General features: G+C 35.5%; 1 long non-coding RNA gene across 1 annotated transcript; it reads left to right on the top strand.

The window, feature by feature from the left end:
- The first annotated feature begins 6,496 nt into the window (after positions 1-6,496).
- On the top strand, positions 6,497-15,060 carry LOC118761616. Its single transcript, XR_004997509.1, has 3 exons — positions 6,497-6,580; positions 13,697-13,701; positions 15,051-15,060. It is a non-coding gene; the product is annotated as an uncharacterized LOC118761616 (long non-coding RNA).
- Positions 15,061-15,394: the final 334 nt, after the last annotated feature.

Below are 15,394 nucleotides of genomic sequence, written 5' to 3'. Positions count from 1 at the left end.
ACAAACAAAGACAGACAAACGGATTAAGTCGATTACATCGACCTCAGTGCATAACTGGTACTTAATTTATCGACCTCGAAAGGATGAAAGGCAAAGTCGACCTCGGCGGAATTTGAGCTCAGAACGTAGCGGCAGACGAAATACCTATTTCTTTACTACCCACAAGGGGCTAAACACAGAGGGGACAAACAAGGACAGACATACGGATTAAGTCGATTACACCGAACACAGTGCGTAACTGGTACTTATTTAACCAACACCGAAAGGATGAAAGACAAAGTCGACCTCGGCGGAATTTGAGCTCAGAACGTAACGGCAGACGAAATACCTATTTCTTTACTACCCCCAAGAAGCTAAACACAGAGGGGACAAACAAGGGCAGACGAACGGATTAAGTCGATTACATCGACCCCAGTGCGTAACTGGTACTTAATTTATCGACCCCGAGAAGATGAAAGGCAAACTTGATCTCGGCGGAATTTGAACTCAGAACATAACGGCAAACGAAATACGGCTACGCATTTCGCCCGGCGTGCTAACGTTTCTGCCAGATCGCCGCCTTATTTCAATTTAATTTATTCCACATCCAATGAAAAATACATGACGTCATTGGTTCTCTAGTACTTACGAGACGATTAGCATGAATTTATTCGGTTAACTGAATTCCACTGAGGTCAATTTTGACTTTTTATCCTTTGAGGATCGATTAAATAGGTGCCAGTTGAGCCGTGGGTCGATATAATCGATTTTTTTTCTCTCACTTAACTTTGTAAATAACCAATCTGGTGTGTTTATTTTAATGGCCTACCAATTTATACAGTGAGTCTATTCGCCCTAGGTGTTGGAAAGATACTCACCAAGAAATGGAAACAAAATTCTAAGGTAGTACTAATGATAATAAAGAATATAATATTAATAATAATAATAATAATAATAATGATGATGATGATGATGATGATGAAAATAATAATAATTATAATAATAATAATAATAATAATAATAATAATAATAATAATAATAATAATAATAATAATAATAAGGCCAGGCCAGACATCATATTGAAAGACTTCAAACAAAGAACATGCCTCCTCATTGATATGACTGTCCCAATCGATATAAACGTAATCTGTCAAGACCTACCAAAAACTGAGCAAATATAAAGATCTTGAAATAGAAATCAGCAAAATGTGGAAGCTGAAGACTAAAACAATACCTGTTGTCATAGGTGCCCTGGGAATGATAGCAAAAGGGGCAGATAGCTACCTACTCAGATACCAGGAAACCCAAAAATGGCAGAAATTCAAAAGATAGTGCTCATGGAACTGCTCATATCCTACGCAAAATACTTTCTATGTAATCTCAAGGTTTAAAACAAACATATTTTCGGTTTAAAAAAAAAAACAACTTTTTTTTTTAGACATTCACTAGTACAACACCCCCACCCCCCAAATATATGGCACACTAGGCATAACAACAACATGAACTTCCAACCATGTTGTCTCTTGAGGTCTCTGGGTGAGACTTGGAGCCAACTTGTACAAATATAAAGCAAAAGTCAAACATAGAATAATATTAATAATAATAATAATAATAATAATAATAATAATAATAATAATAATAATAATAATAATAATAATAATATGATGATGATAATAATAATAATAATAATAATCATAATAATAATATTAATAATATTAATAATAATAATAATAATAATAATAATAATAATAAATGCCCTGATGCAGTACCAGGCAGTGGCTCTCGTGGCTTCTGATCTTAACTGATTGGAAGTGTTATCATGTACATTGTTTTGTCTTGGTATAAAAGATGGACTACAGTAAATATTCTGCTCAATACCACAGATTTGCTTGTCAGTTGTTTGACCGTAACCAGTTGAGCATGTCCCTTAGTGGCTGACGATATGTGCATCTCTGATCACGAACAGAAGTAGTGGGGGAGCATCATAGCCGTGTGTTGAGAGGGATTCTTTGGGGTTTGAATAATTCACCTCTGGAAACATGGGTGTTTCGTTGAACATCCTTAAACAACCCTTATTCGAGTGGGTTGGGTTACTCGACCTGAAGAAAATTCTAACTGGGCCCCACCTGCAAGGTCATGTGCTGTTTATCTTGATATGAGATCACCATGTCGCGCACACATGGTTGTGATGCATGTGCCTAGTGTACCCTTATCAGACGGATAGTCATTATGGGTATACTGGGCTTCGTATATTTTACCCCAGTATCACTTTGATGGCATGCACTGCTCTCTCACTCAATAATAATAATAATAATAATAATAATAACTTCTGATTTCGTACAGGTCCAGCTATTTTTACTGGAAATTTTGCGTGATTGAATCAACATATATATGTGAATATTTGTTACGGTGCTTTACTTTCTGTTTGTCAAAAGCCACTGAGGCCTGCTTTGCTTTTTCGTCCTTCTAGAGTCGATAAAATAAATTACTTGTAAGTACTCAGGTTGATTTCATTGAGTAACCCATCACAGCAAATTCCTGGTCTTGTCACACAATTAGAAAGGAATTGTATATGTTGCTGTTTTATTATATATTCTTTGCTATGAAAGAAAAAGGCAACCCTTTGTGATAGATCGGTATTAATGTCTTTGTTTAGATTTTAGAATTTACTTGGTTTTTAAATAGTTTTTCCAAAGATTACCTGGCCTAACGTTTTGAAAGAGAAAATAGCAAAAAAAAAAAAAACACTTAAAAGAAATGTGCCTACGGCCTTATTTTAGGATTTGGTCTTTACTAAATACCATAGTCACGTTTATAAAACACGTGGACATTTTTAAAGGCATCTAATCATCTTTTGTATGGCAGATGTTTCCGGGGATCTAAATCTAAGTTCGCGAGTTTCTGGTTTGTTGCATTGTATATTCTATCTTCGAAGAAGTCCGCGTATCTTTTCCCAGACATTTTGATTATAGTTTTAGAAACATTTGATAGAGTTTCTATGGTGAGGCAGGAATATAGAAACATTTAATAGAGTTTCTATGGTGAGGCAGGAATATTCTTCAATGAATATTGTAGTCCATGTTATTATGTGTGGTGTGTGCTCATAGTGACAGCATCCTACTGTTTTCGAACGCTTTTGTTACTTTATACAGAAAAACACAAAACTTCTTAATACGCGCACGCACGTACAGACAAACATAGCATGTGTGTATACTTATATATGCATACGTACATTAATAGATACTTACAGACACACATATACACACAGAACACACATATATGTTTATATATGTATTAAGCTAGGCCCTTAAAGATGCATATATACATGCATAGATATTGAAACACATACACACGCAAAAACAATACATACACACATATATATTACATACTTATTTAGCTCATGCCCTTTGCATTTCTGCTCGACGTTTCAGCAAATTCTCCTTTCCTCGGGCAACAAATCTTCCTCCTGTGCTGAAAATTCGTAAAAGACAATAATACTAATAATAAAAACTGAACATGCCACCAGCGTGCATTTATTTGGCAGGCTATTCTCGTTTGCGTGCATCACACGTGTATGTTATGTAAGAGTTTTACGGGTTAAAAACGATAATTTACGAGTCGAAAGTAAAACTCATTAACTTGCAGAAGAAATAATCATCTTTATTCTTTTCTTGGAATTTTCCATTTGAATTACATACATTAGGGACATAAACTTCTTTTAGTTACCCATTCACGCATCTGCCGGATTTGAAAATCAATACTATATTCAAATTGAACAAGCTTGCACCGGATAGGTTTAAGAAGAGGGCAACTTACCGTATACAGGGTCATTAAAGGTATGATATAGAAAAACAAGGTGGCAAACTGGCAGAATCGTTAGCACGCCGGGCGAAATGCTTACCGGTACTTCGTCTGCCGTTACGTTCTGAGTTCAAATTCCGCCGAGGTCGAGTTTCCCTTTCATCCTTTCGGGGTCGATTAAATAAGTACCAGTTACGCACTGGGGTCGTTATAATCGACTTAATCCGTTTGTCTGTCCTTGTTTGTCCTCTCTATGTTTAGCCCCTTGTGGGTAGTAAAGAAATAAGTATTTCGTCTGCTGTTACGTTCTGAGTTCAAAATCCGCCGAGGTCGTCTTTGCTTTCATCCTTTCGGAGTCGATTAAATAAGTACTAGTTACGCACTGGGGTCGATATAATCGACTTAATCCGTTTGTCTGTCCTTGTTTGTTCTCTCTGTGTTTAGCCCTTTGTGGGTAGTAAAGAAATAGGTATGATATAGAAAAACATATAAAATTACCTGCTAGTATTTTTATGGACGTAGAGTAAAAACACCAACACATACTTAGATGTAGTATATTTTCTAAATATAGTATTAAATTTCAACACTGGCAAACTACACCTCAGTCGAAATCTAAACGAAGGAACACTTTGTACATAAATAAGGGCGTTAAGCAGTCAACATCAGTTATAACGCGCACTGTAGGAAATATTACGACATATAGGTGTTAGTTTCTTCGCGTAATGATTAAATCTCTGCACTCTGAAACCAGTTGTCCATGTTTAACTCTCGGTGGGATCTAATGCATTTTCCTCAGATGATGGCTTTTTATAGGCGCGGCCGTGGTTGTGTGGTTAAGAAACACGCTTTGCAAAGATATGGTTTCAAGTTCAGTCCCATTGCTTGTGGCAGCTTGGGCAAGTAGTTTCTATGATAGGCCTAGGTAAACAAAAACCTTGTGAGTGATTTTGAAGGACAGAATCTCTATGGAAGGCCTTTCTATGTAAATATACACAACTTCAATGTAATAACTCTGCAGCTAGGAGATAGACACACACACCACACACACCACACGCACGCACACATACACACACACACATATATATATATATATATGTGCTAATATTAAACAGTTATAATGTGTGTTCAACGCCACATTTGTGAATAAACAGTCTTTGTTTGTGGATTAAGAAAGCTACCGTTGGTTCCATGCCGAGAATTCTCAGAGGTTTATAAGGCTTGCCACATGGGGACGTTGTTACATGTCGATGGAATCGAAGAACAACTACCAATGTGAAAGACGTAATACTTACTGACAATTTTCAGCACGAAACCAATGGTATCCATCGAAACCACAATCTTACGATCATGATGCTGACACCCTAACCACTAAGCCACGCGCCTCTACTATATATATATACACATGCATGTATATATATATATATAATATATACATGTATACCTACATATATATGACAATTACACACACACACACACATATATATATTCATATATATACACACTTATATACACATATATAAAATTATATATATATATGTGTGTGTGTGTGTGTGTATATATATATATATATATATGTACACACACACACACATATATATATACATATATATATATGTATGTATATATAAAGGGTAAAAATACCCAATCTATCTACTGTTCTCACTGCTGTTATCGAGAGTTCGAAGTTTACTTTTATGTCTGTAAAATAACAAACACATTTGGCACTTCCAAATATGTGTTTATAAAATGTTGTCGCCTTCCAAAAGCTATTATTCAACTTTAAAATTGACGAATTTTGTTGTCAGCGGGCCGTTTAGCTTAGTGCTACATTACTTAGCGGGGATATGAATGGTACGGGTTCGGCTCCTAGCAACGTTTTTGTCACCTTCTGATCAGGGGGTGAAAATACCCATTTCTTTCTACTTTCTTTTACTCTTTTACTCTTTTACTTGTTTCAGTCATTTGACTGCGGCCATGCTGGAGCACCGCCTTTTAATCGAGCAACTCGACCCCAGGACTTATTCTTTGTAAGCCCAGTACTTATTCAATCAGTCTCTTTTGCCGAACCGCTAAGTGACGGGGACATAAACACAACAGCATCGGTTGTCAAGCAATGCTAGGGGGGACAAACACAGACACACAAACATACACACGCATATATATATATATACATATATACGACAGGCTTCTTTCAGTTTCCATCTACCAAATCCATTCACAAGGCTTTGGTCAGCCCGAGGCTATAGCAGAAGACACTTGCCCAAGGTGCCACGCAGTGGGACTGAACCCGGAACCATGTGGTTGGTAAGCAAGCTACTTACCACACAGCTACAACTAATGTAAAAGCGGAAGAGGACACTACACTGTCTATATAACGGGCGGGGGGGGGAGAAGGAAATTGGCATAAAAAAAAGGTAATAAAATCCATATTCCTTTTACAAATTTATTGAAAAAAATAATACATGTTCTTTATTATACGGAAAAAAAATATTTCAACGTAAACACCGCTGGCGTCAACCAGTCTCCTCAAACGACCACTGATGGAATAAACAACCTTCTGAAGGACGTCGTCTAAGGATATCATTGAGAACCTCCTGAATCCGTGTCTCCAAATCCTCCAGTGTGCGGGGTTTTGTCTTGTACACCTCTTATGTGTAACACCACAGATAAAAATCACCTGGAGTGAGATCGGTTCTTGGAGACCTGAACTTCTGGTCTTCAGCGGTCACAGTCTTCAAGTTTTAGCTCCTGCACGTAATGGGGTTTCCACGGACGGAAATTCAATTCTTTATGCAACACCGTACGTATTATGTGTCTTGTTAGTCCAATTTCACGAGCTGCTTGACGTTTTGTTTCTTTTGTAGGCGGCGACTAAACATTTCCTGAACTGTTGCCACGTTCTCTGCTGATCAGGATGTGGTTGGACGGCCACTTCTTGCATCGTTCACAGAGCCCGTGGTCATAAGCTTTGCATGACAACATTTTATTGTTTCCAGACGTAATGTGACATGCTTACCTTTCCATGCACGTCACCATCTCTGAACCAAAACAATGGAATTCCACACTTCATAGCGTGCTGCAATCTTAGCTGGCTCCTAAACAGTGAAGCGATGGCCATCTGGAAAATAGGAAATAATAGATAAGACAATAAGAAAATAAGAAATCCCCATTAGTGTTGTCTGCTTGAAAAATGTTTTCGTCAAGACTTCAGCGATACTAAAAATTCTATAAGTAATTTCTAATGCATATTTATTTTTCATCCACCCTATATATTTAAATTTAGTATAAAATACATATAAAACATGATACACTTAACATACCCGATTAGTCATGTGTAAAGTCATAGACAAGATGAATTTGGTATCTCAGAAAGTTAGTGAAGTTAATTCATGATAAAAAAACAAATAGCATTGTTAAGGTAAAATCATACATGATTCTTGGTAGAGACTGTTGTTTTATACAATCGAGAAGTTTACGTTATTAAATATAGTTTTTGGCATCTTGAATACAAAGGAAGAAAAAAAGAACCTTTACACTTTGTTTAAGCAAATATTCGAATTACAAACTGATTGACTGCACAAATGACGCACGCAGTTGACATTATAAACAATGATACTTCAGAACATTACTCCTGTGATGTCTAGATGTTAAGTCCTACGTATAATGTATAGTACTAGATATACTAAACAATCCTAGTTATTTAGGCATGTACAGAGGAGTGTATTAGATAATGTATAATAATCTGCGTAATTTGAAAGAGATTTAGTTACTGAGCGAAGTAAATAAGAGCAAAACCATAAAATTCTTCTTCGTTCACTAATGCAAAGGATCGCTTTGTTTAATACATCGTTGAATACGTTGGTGGTGACGTTATCTGTATAATATTTTTAACAGCAGTAGTAAGACAAGCAACAACTGAAGCAGCTTCAGTAACTGTTGCTTAGTGTAGTCTTCATAACAAATAACGGCGGCCATGTTGTTAATATTTGATGTTGGTTAAATGATGTTAGAAATGGAAGGGTTGTTGACTGAAAGAGTTAATGTAGTTTTAGTTTAGAAGTTTTGGTGCTTTGGGCTTCTCAAGGGGCGGTTTGGGGCGGTGTGGTAGAGATTCAGAACAGCATTGGCGTGACTTCAAAGTGACATAATTGGCAGTGTAGTTCCATTCAAAGAAAAGAAAAGGTGATTTCTTCAGTACTGACTTCCAATTAGTTCCTTGCTTACAATTTACCAGTGTATATCGACTTCTGCCTCTTCGAATATCATTTGTACGTATGCATCTATCTATCTATCTATCTATCTATCTATCTATCTATCTATCTATCTATCTATCTATCTATCTATCTATCTATCTATCTATCTATCTAGCTATTTATCTATCTATCTATCTATCTAGCCAGCTAGCTGTGTATCTACCTGTCTGTCTATCTGTCTAATTGTATGTCTGTCTATCTGCCTGTCTGTCTGTCTGTCTGTCTGTCTTTCTATATGTCTCCCTACCTGACTGTCGATCTGTGTCTCTCATTCTCTCTACCTTTCTCTGTCTCCTTTTATCTATCTGTCTATCTATCCATATATCTATCTATCTGTCTATCTCTATGTATGTATGTATGTATGTATGTATGTATGTATGTATGTATGTATGTATGTATCTATCTATCTATCTATCTATCTATCTACCTTGTACAAATATCTATGTATGTACCCATTCGACTGTCTGTCTCTATTCCGTACCGTCTGTCTGTCTGTCTTTTTCTCTTTATATCTGTCTATTCCTCTTCCTACCTATTTCCATATCAATGAAAATATATCTGTGCTTATATCACACAATCTACATACATAGGCGCATGGACCGACTCACACACACACACACACACACACGCACACACATAAAATACACTCAATCCATTCTCCTTTATAGTGTTGTAATGGCTCCCTAGCTATGTATATATATATAAATATATATATATATACATACATAGATATTTGGTATGTGTATGTCCGTATTGGTCTCTAGTTGAATGTAACTCTTTCTACCTCGCAATTTATTGCCATCCATACATACATACCTAGGAATGTGTGTGTGTGTCTGTGTGTCGCTATATGCATAAATACAGACAGACGCGCACGCACCCAAATATATATTCGTCTTTTTCCTAAACATGTATATGTTTATTTACCAATATATATCTTCCTATCGTTCCCTTTGTCTATCTTCAGACCTATACATACATGTATATACGTCTTTTGTATATGTATGTGTGTATCTACGTATGTATGTATGTATGTATGTATGTATGTATGTATGTATGTATGTATGTATGTTATGTATGTTATGTATGTATGTATGTATGCATGCATGCATACATGCATGTATGTATGTATGTACGTATGTATGCATGCATGTATGTATGTGTGCATGCATGTATGTATGTATGTATGTATGTATGTATGTATGTATGTATGTATGTAAGTATGTATGTATGTATGTATCTATGTATGTATGTTATGTATGTACGTATGTATGCATGCATGCATGTATGTATGTGTCTGTCTGTCTGTCTCTCTCTCTCTCTCTCTATTTATCTATCTATCTATCTAGCCACCCCCACAACTTTTCTTCTCTTACTCTTCCCCCATTTTATTTGTTATATGATTTTCTTTTATCTCTCTTCTCCACACCCTCGTCTTTCTGCCTGTCCATCTCTCTCTCACGCCTTTTGTGTGCCTTTGTTTTACACAATATATAATTCCTAAGACAAAGGAATTATATATATATGGTTCTTCAGAATATATGACAGACCTACTGATGATACCGCTCCTTCTCGTGTATATCATTTTCTCTTCAGCATGGTCGTTGTTTTGTTCAGCATCGCTGTAATTATGACCATCAACATCATGGCCAGAGTTACCGTTGTCATGATAGTCGTCATCATAACCATCATCATCATTGTCATGGTCATCATCATCATCATCATCATCATCACTAAAATTACTATTAGCATAGTGGTTGTTATAGCTACCTGCCACTATAAACATTAACAACAACGTTAGGAGGCGCAATGGCCCAGTGGTTAGGGCAGCGGGCACGCGGTCGGAAGATCGCGGTTTCGATTCCCAGACGGCGTTGTGTGTGTTTATTGAGCGAAAACACGTAAAACTCCTCGATGCTCCAGCAGGGCGTGGTGGCGACCACTGTTGTACTCTTTCGCTCCAACTTTCTCTCAGTCTTTCTTCCTGTTTCTTGTCCCCGACGTCCTACGCAACCACTGAGACTGGATGCGCATATGGTCGTCATGCATGTTCCTGGTGTAGCCTTATCAGACAGGTAGTCATTATGGGTATACTGAGCTTCGTATATTTTACCCCAGTGTCACTTTCATGGCATGCACTGCTCTCTCACTCAATAATAATAATATAATGATAATAATAATAATAATAATAATAATAACAGCAACAACAACAACAACAAAAACAACAACAATAATAATAATGATTTTAAACCTTGTCAAAATACCAACCAATTCTGGGGAAGTGTAAGTGGTTACATCGACCCTAATGCTCAATTGGTACTTACTTTATCGACCCCGAGTGTATGAAAGGCAAAATCGACCCCGGCAGAATTTGAACTGAGAACATAACGATGGACGAAATACCTATTTCTTTATTACCCACAAGGGGCTAAACATAGAGGGGACAAACAAGGACGGACATAGGTATTAAGTCAATTACATCGACCCCAGTACGTAACTGGTACTTATTTAATCGACCCCGGAAGGATGAAAGGCAAAGTCGACCTCGGCGGAAATACCGTTCAGCATTTCGCCGGATATGCTAACGATTCTGACAGCTCGCCGCCTTAAATGATGCTAATAATAATGGTTTCTGATTTAATCGCAAGATCGGTATTTTTGTGCGGAGCTTTTTGTCGATGACATTGCTCCCACTGTTTCAATGGTACTTTATATTTTCTGTCCCGAAACATCAAAACTATGTTGACTCTGTTTGAACTCAGAATGTAAAGAACAGCTAAATATTATTTTAGAGTTCCTTATGTTTCTCTCAATCTACCGCTTTAATAATAGTAATAATAAATAGGAATGTACCATATATGACTGGAGAGTTGTTTACATTAAACGTAGGCAAGCTTTTTCTCGACAAACGATGATCGCAAAGCGAATTGTTTAGATATAATCGCCAGAGATGTACGTGGATAATTGTGCTTTGCGGGGCATCACAATACACTCCGATTCTATAGAAAGCAAGAATCTATCATGGTAAAAGCCATATTCAAATAGAGGTATGTTTTATATAGGATATGAAAAAAACAAATCACTTAGAATGATAAACGGAAGATAAGGTAATATGAATAAAATGGATATAAATATATAACAACACATCACATGACAAGGGATGGTGACAGAGAAAGTAAGGTTGAAAAGAACGAAAAGATTGTGTGTGTGTGTGCTTTTGTGCATGGACACACACGCTTGAGCTTCTGATTTACAATAAACAATGTCACACACACATACACTTGTGAAAATGGAAGGAAGGTAGATAAAATTTGTTGCACCCCAAACTTAATTTATTATTAATGAAATTAAAATGGAGTTATAAGACGGTTTCTATCAGCAGTAATTTTTAAAGAACCATAAATAGTGAATCGTACATTATTGATATTTTTTTAGCCTGTTTAGTATAGTTTGTATTTCTTAATAAACATTTTTTATTTTAGTTATTCGTGTTTTCACATTGATAAAGTAGACAGATTAGGTATTTGGGAGTTTTAGTTGTTGCGGCTATGTGTGATTTCTCTATTCCTGACAACTCGTATTTTTTTTTTGTCTGAAAGATTTGTATTTTTTGCTTAATCTAACGCTCACGCGCAAGCGCAATGCAGAGCTTTCTCTGTCACTATTTTCTCTGACACCCAGTTCTTCTCTTTTTATTAATATTTGCTCTTTAATTACACTATATTGAAAAAGATGTAAACATTTACAGGCAAATTAATAAAATATATATATACAATATAAATATGTATTCATATATATATATATATATATATATATATATATATATATATATGTGTGTGTGTGTGTGTGTGGTGTGTGTGTGTGTGGTGTGTATGTTATATATGTTTATATGTATATATATATATATATATATAATAATAAATATTAGGGATTTGTATTGGCTTAAGTTTTTCATTGTTTGATTTGCCTAATAGTGGTTTTGTCTCTAATTTAATATAATATATATATATATATATATATATATATATATATATATATAATATTATATATATATGTATAATATATAACAGACTAAGGCAAGCACATGAGATCCTACATCGCTACAAATTGAAGTAAAAAATACTACTGTGCCAGAGAATAGTCAAAAATCTATTACAGGCATGGCAGAAAAAATTCCAGGGAACATAAACTTCTTACCTCTGCTAGGTCAGCACAAGCTATACTGGTCAACATAGAACCGTTTTCGAAATTAGCTCCAAATAGGTACATGTTTCTCTTTAGCCAAAGTCTACAATGCCTGTAGTAGATTTGTTATTATTCTGTGGGACGTAAGTATTTTTGACTTCTACTTTTAGTGGTGTCTTCGTGTATATACTATATATATATATGTATATATATATAACAGACTAAGGCAGCACATGAGATCCTACATCGCTACAAATTGAAGTAAAAAATACTACTGTGCCAGAGAATAGTCAAAAATCTATTACAGGCATGGCAGAAAAAATTCCAGGGAACATAAAAACTTCTTACCTCTGCTAGGTCAGCACAAGCTATACTGGTCAACATAGAACCGGTTTCGAAATTAGCTCCAAATAGGTACATGTTTCTCTTTAGCCAAAGTCTACAATGCCTGTAGTAGATTTGTTATTATTCTGTGGGACGTAAGTATTTTTGACTTCTACTTTTAGTGGTGTCTTCGTGTATATACTGTATATATATATGTATATATAATATACTTATGTGGAGGCACATGGCGTAGTGGCTAGTGTAGCTTACTCGCGGTCGAGGGATCGCGGATTCGTATATAATATCAGACGATATGTGTGTTTATGAGCGAAACACCTAAGCTCCATGCGGCTCCGGCAGATGGTAAGTGCGAACTTCTGCTGACTCTTTCGCCACAACTTTCTCTCACTCTTTCCTCCTGCATCTTGCAGCTCACCTGCGCCAGACCGGCTGTTCCGTCCAGGTGGGGAACCTATACGCCAAGGAAACCGGGAAACCGGCCCTTACGAGCCTGGCGTGGCTCGAGAAAGAACAAACATAATATACTTATATCTATTTATATATATTGATAATATATATATTTCATTCACAAATTGAATTCGGTGATACCAGTTGCGGATTCTAGCTCGCTCTGATACTGAGTTGAGTTGGTGCCTTCTGGTATCAAAAATTCAATATATAATCATTTATGATTATAGTATTCTACGCTGAAGAGAAAAGAAGTTTCGGGAAGATAGAATTATTTAATATTTAATATTTAATTCTTATGCTTTCCTTAAACTGATTTCGAAACGTACGTCCGTGGATAACTAAAAAAATGTATGATAGATTGCAGTCAATTCATTCTCTCTTACCTGTTTGTGTCTGCCTTCCAAATGCTGTTTACTGAGATTCCCTTTTTAGTAGAAGAAATAGCTATAACCCTTTGACTGCTATTTCTAAATTCGGTATGTGGTAAGGCAACTCGTTGCTAAACCCTTTTGCTTAGTATTACTTAAATTTTCCTCGAATGAGGCTTTTACATGCCGAAGACTACTTGGTGTAATTGATAATTTTTCCAAATTAATTAATTTCACCCTTCATTATTACGGACAACCATATTTTATCTCAGTAGATGACCACAGCATCTGTTTTGGCTACACGCGGGTGGGAAGGGGCTGTTGACACAATCGTTTCATTCACAAATTGAATTCGGTGATACCAGTTGCGGATTCTAGCTCGCTCTGATACTGAGTTGAGTTGGTGCCTTCTGGTATCTCAAAATTCAATATATAATCATTTATGATTATAGTATTCTACGCTGAAGAGAAAAGAAGTTTCGGTAAGATAGAATTATTTAATATTTAATATTTAATTCTTATGCTTTCCTTAAAACTTGATTTCGAAACGTAGTCCGTGGATAACTAAAAAAAGGTATGATAGATTGCAGTCAATTCATTCTCTCTTACCTGTTTGTGTCTGCCTTCCAAATGCTGTTTTTACTGAGATCTCCCTTTTTAGTAGAAGAAATAGCTATAACCCTTTGACTGCTATTTCTAAATTCGGTATGTGGTAAGGCAACTCGTTGCTAAACCCTTATTGCTTAGTATTACTTAAATTTTCCTCGAATGAGGCTTTTACATGCGAAGACTACTTGGTGTAATTGATAATTTTTCCAAATTAATTAATTTCACCCTTCATTATTACGGATAACCATATTTTATCTCAGTAGATGACCACAGCATCTTGTTTTGGCTACACGCGGGTGGGAAGGGGCTGTTGACACAATCGTTTCATCACAAATTGAATTCGGTGATACCAGTTGCGGATTCTAGCTCGCTCTGATACTGAGTTGAGTTGGTGTTCCTTCTGGTATCTCAAAATTCAATATTAATCATTTATGATTATAGTATTCTACGCTGAGAGAAAAGAAGTTTCGGTAAGATAGAATTATTTAATATTTAATATTTAATCTTTTGCTTTCCTTAAAACTTGATTTCGAAACGTACGTCCGTGGATAACTAAAAAAATGTATGATAGATTGCAGTCAATTCATTCTCTCTTACCTGTTGTGGTCTGCCTTCCAAATGCTGTTTTTACTGAGATCTCCCTTTTTAGTAAAAAAAAAAAAAAAAAAAAAAAAATAGCTATAACCCTTTGACTGCTATTTCTAAATTCGGTATGTGGTAAGGCAACTCGTTGCTAAACCCTTATTGCTTAGTATATATATATATATATAATATGTATATTATATACATATTATATTATTATATATATAATATGTATATATTCTTTACACACTTATATACATATCTAAGCAAGCGTACGTATATACAAACGTACATAAATATGCACATATTTCCATATAATCGTGTTTACACATAAAAGGAACAAACCTTACACATCGTATCACATAAGATCGATGTAAATATTTGAAACACATTGGTAATGTGCATTGGAATAAATATTTGAATATTCTTGCCTCTATATGTTTTCTCTCTTTGTGTGTATTTAGGCGGAAATACAAAGAAGAATATAAGGAAGGAACAAAATAGTTTATATGAAATGACGGTAGTTGCTATTGAACTTAGCGTAAATTGATAAAAAGAAAAATATATAAATGTATTGCCAGTCCAGCAATTCAATAAGGAGAGACACAGTTGTCACAAAGGGAAACTGTGAATAAAATATTGAAAGAAAACGACTAACGGACAAGAGGAAAATAATAGAAGAGTAAAACAGAATAATATAATATAATATAAAATGTATGATAAAAGGCAAAATGACAGACAAAATAACAATTTGTCAGTAATGCGAACATGTGAATTTGATTGGATAAAGAATAAAAATATTATTATCGTAATAACATTGAC

The sequence above is a fragment of the Octopus sinensis genome, unplaced genomic scaffold (assembly GCF_006345805.1).
Source record: "Octopus sinensis unplaced genomic scaffold, ASM634580v1 Contig15756, whole genome shotgun sequence".
Taxonomy (NCBI): domain Eukaryota; kingdom Metazoa; phylum Mollusca; class Cephalopoda; order Octopoda; family Octopodidae; genus Octopus; species Octopus sinensis.
The sequence above is the reverse complement of the archived record's forward strand: the minus strand, read 5'-3'. Positions and strand labels throughout refer to the sequence as shown.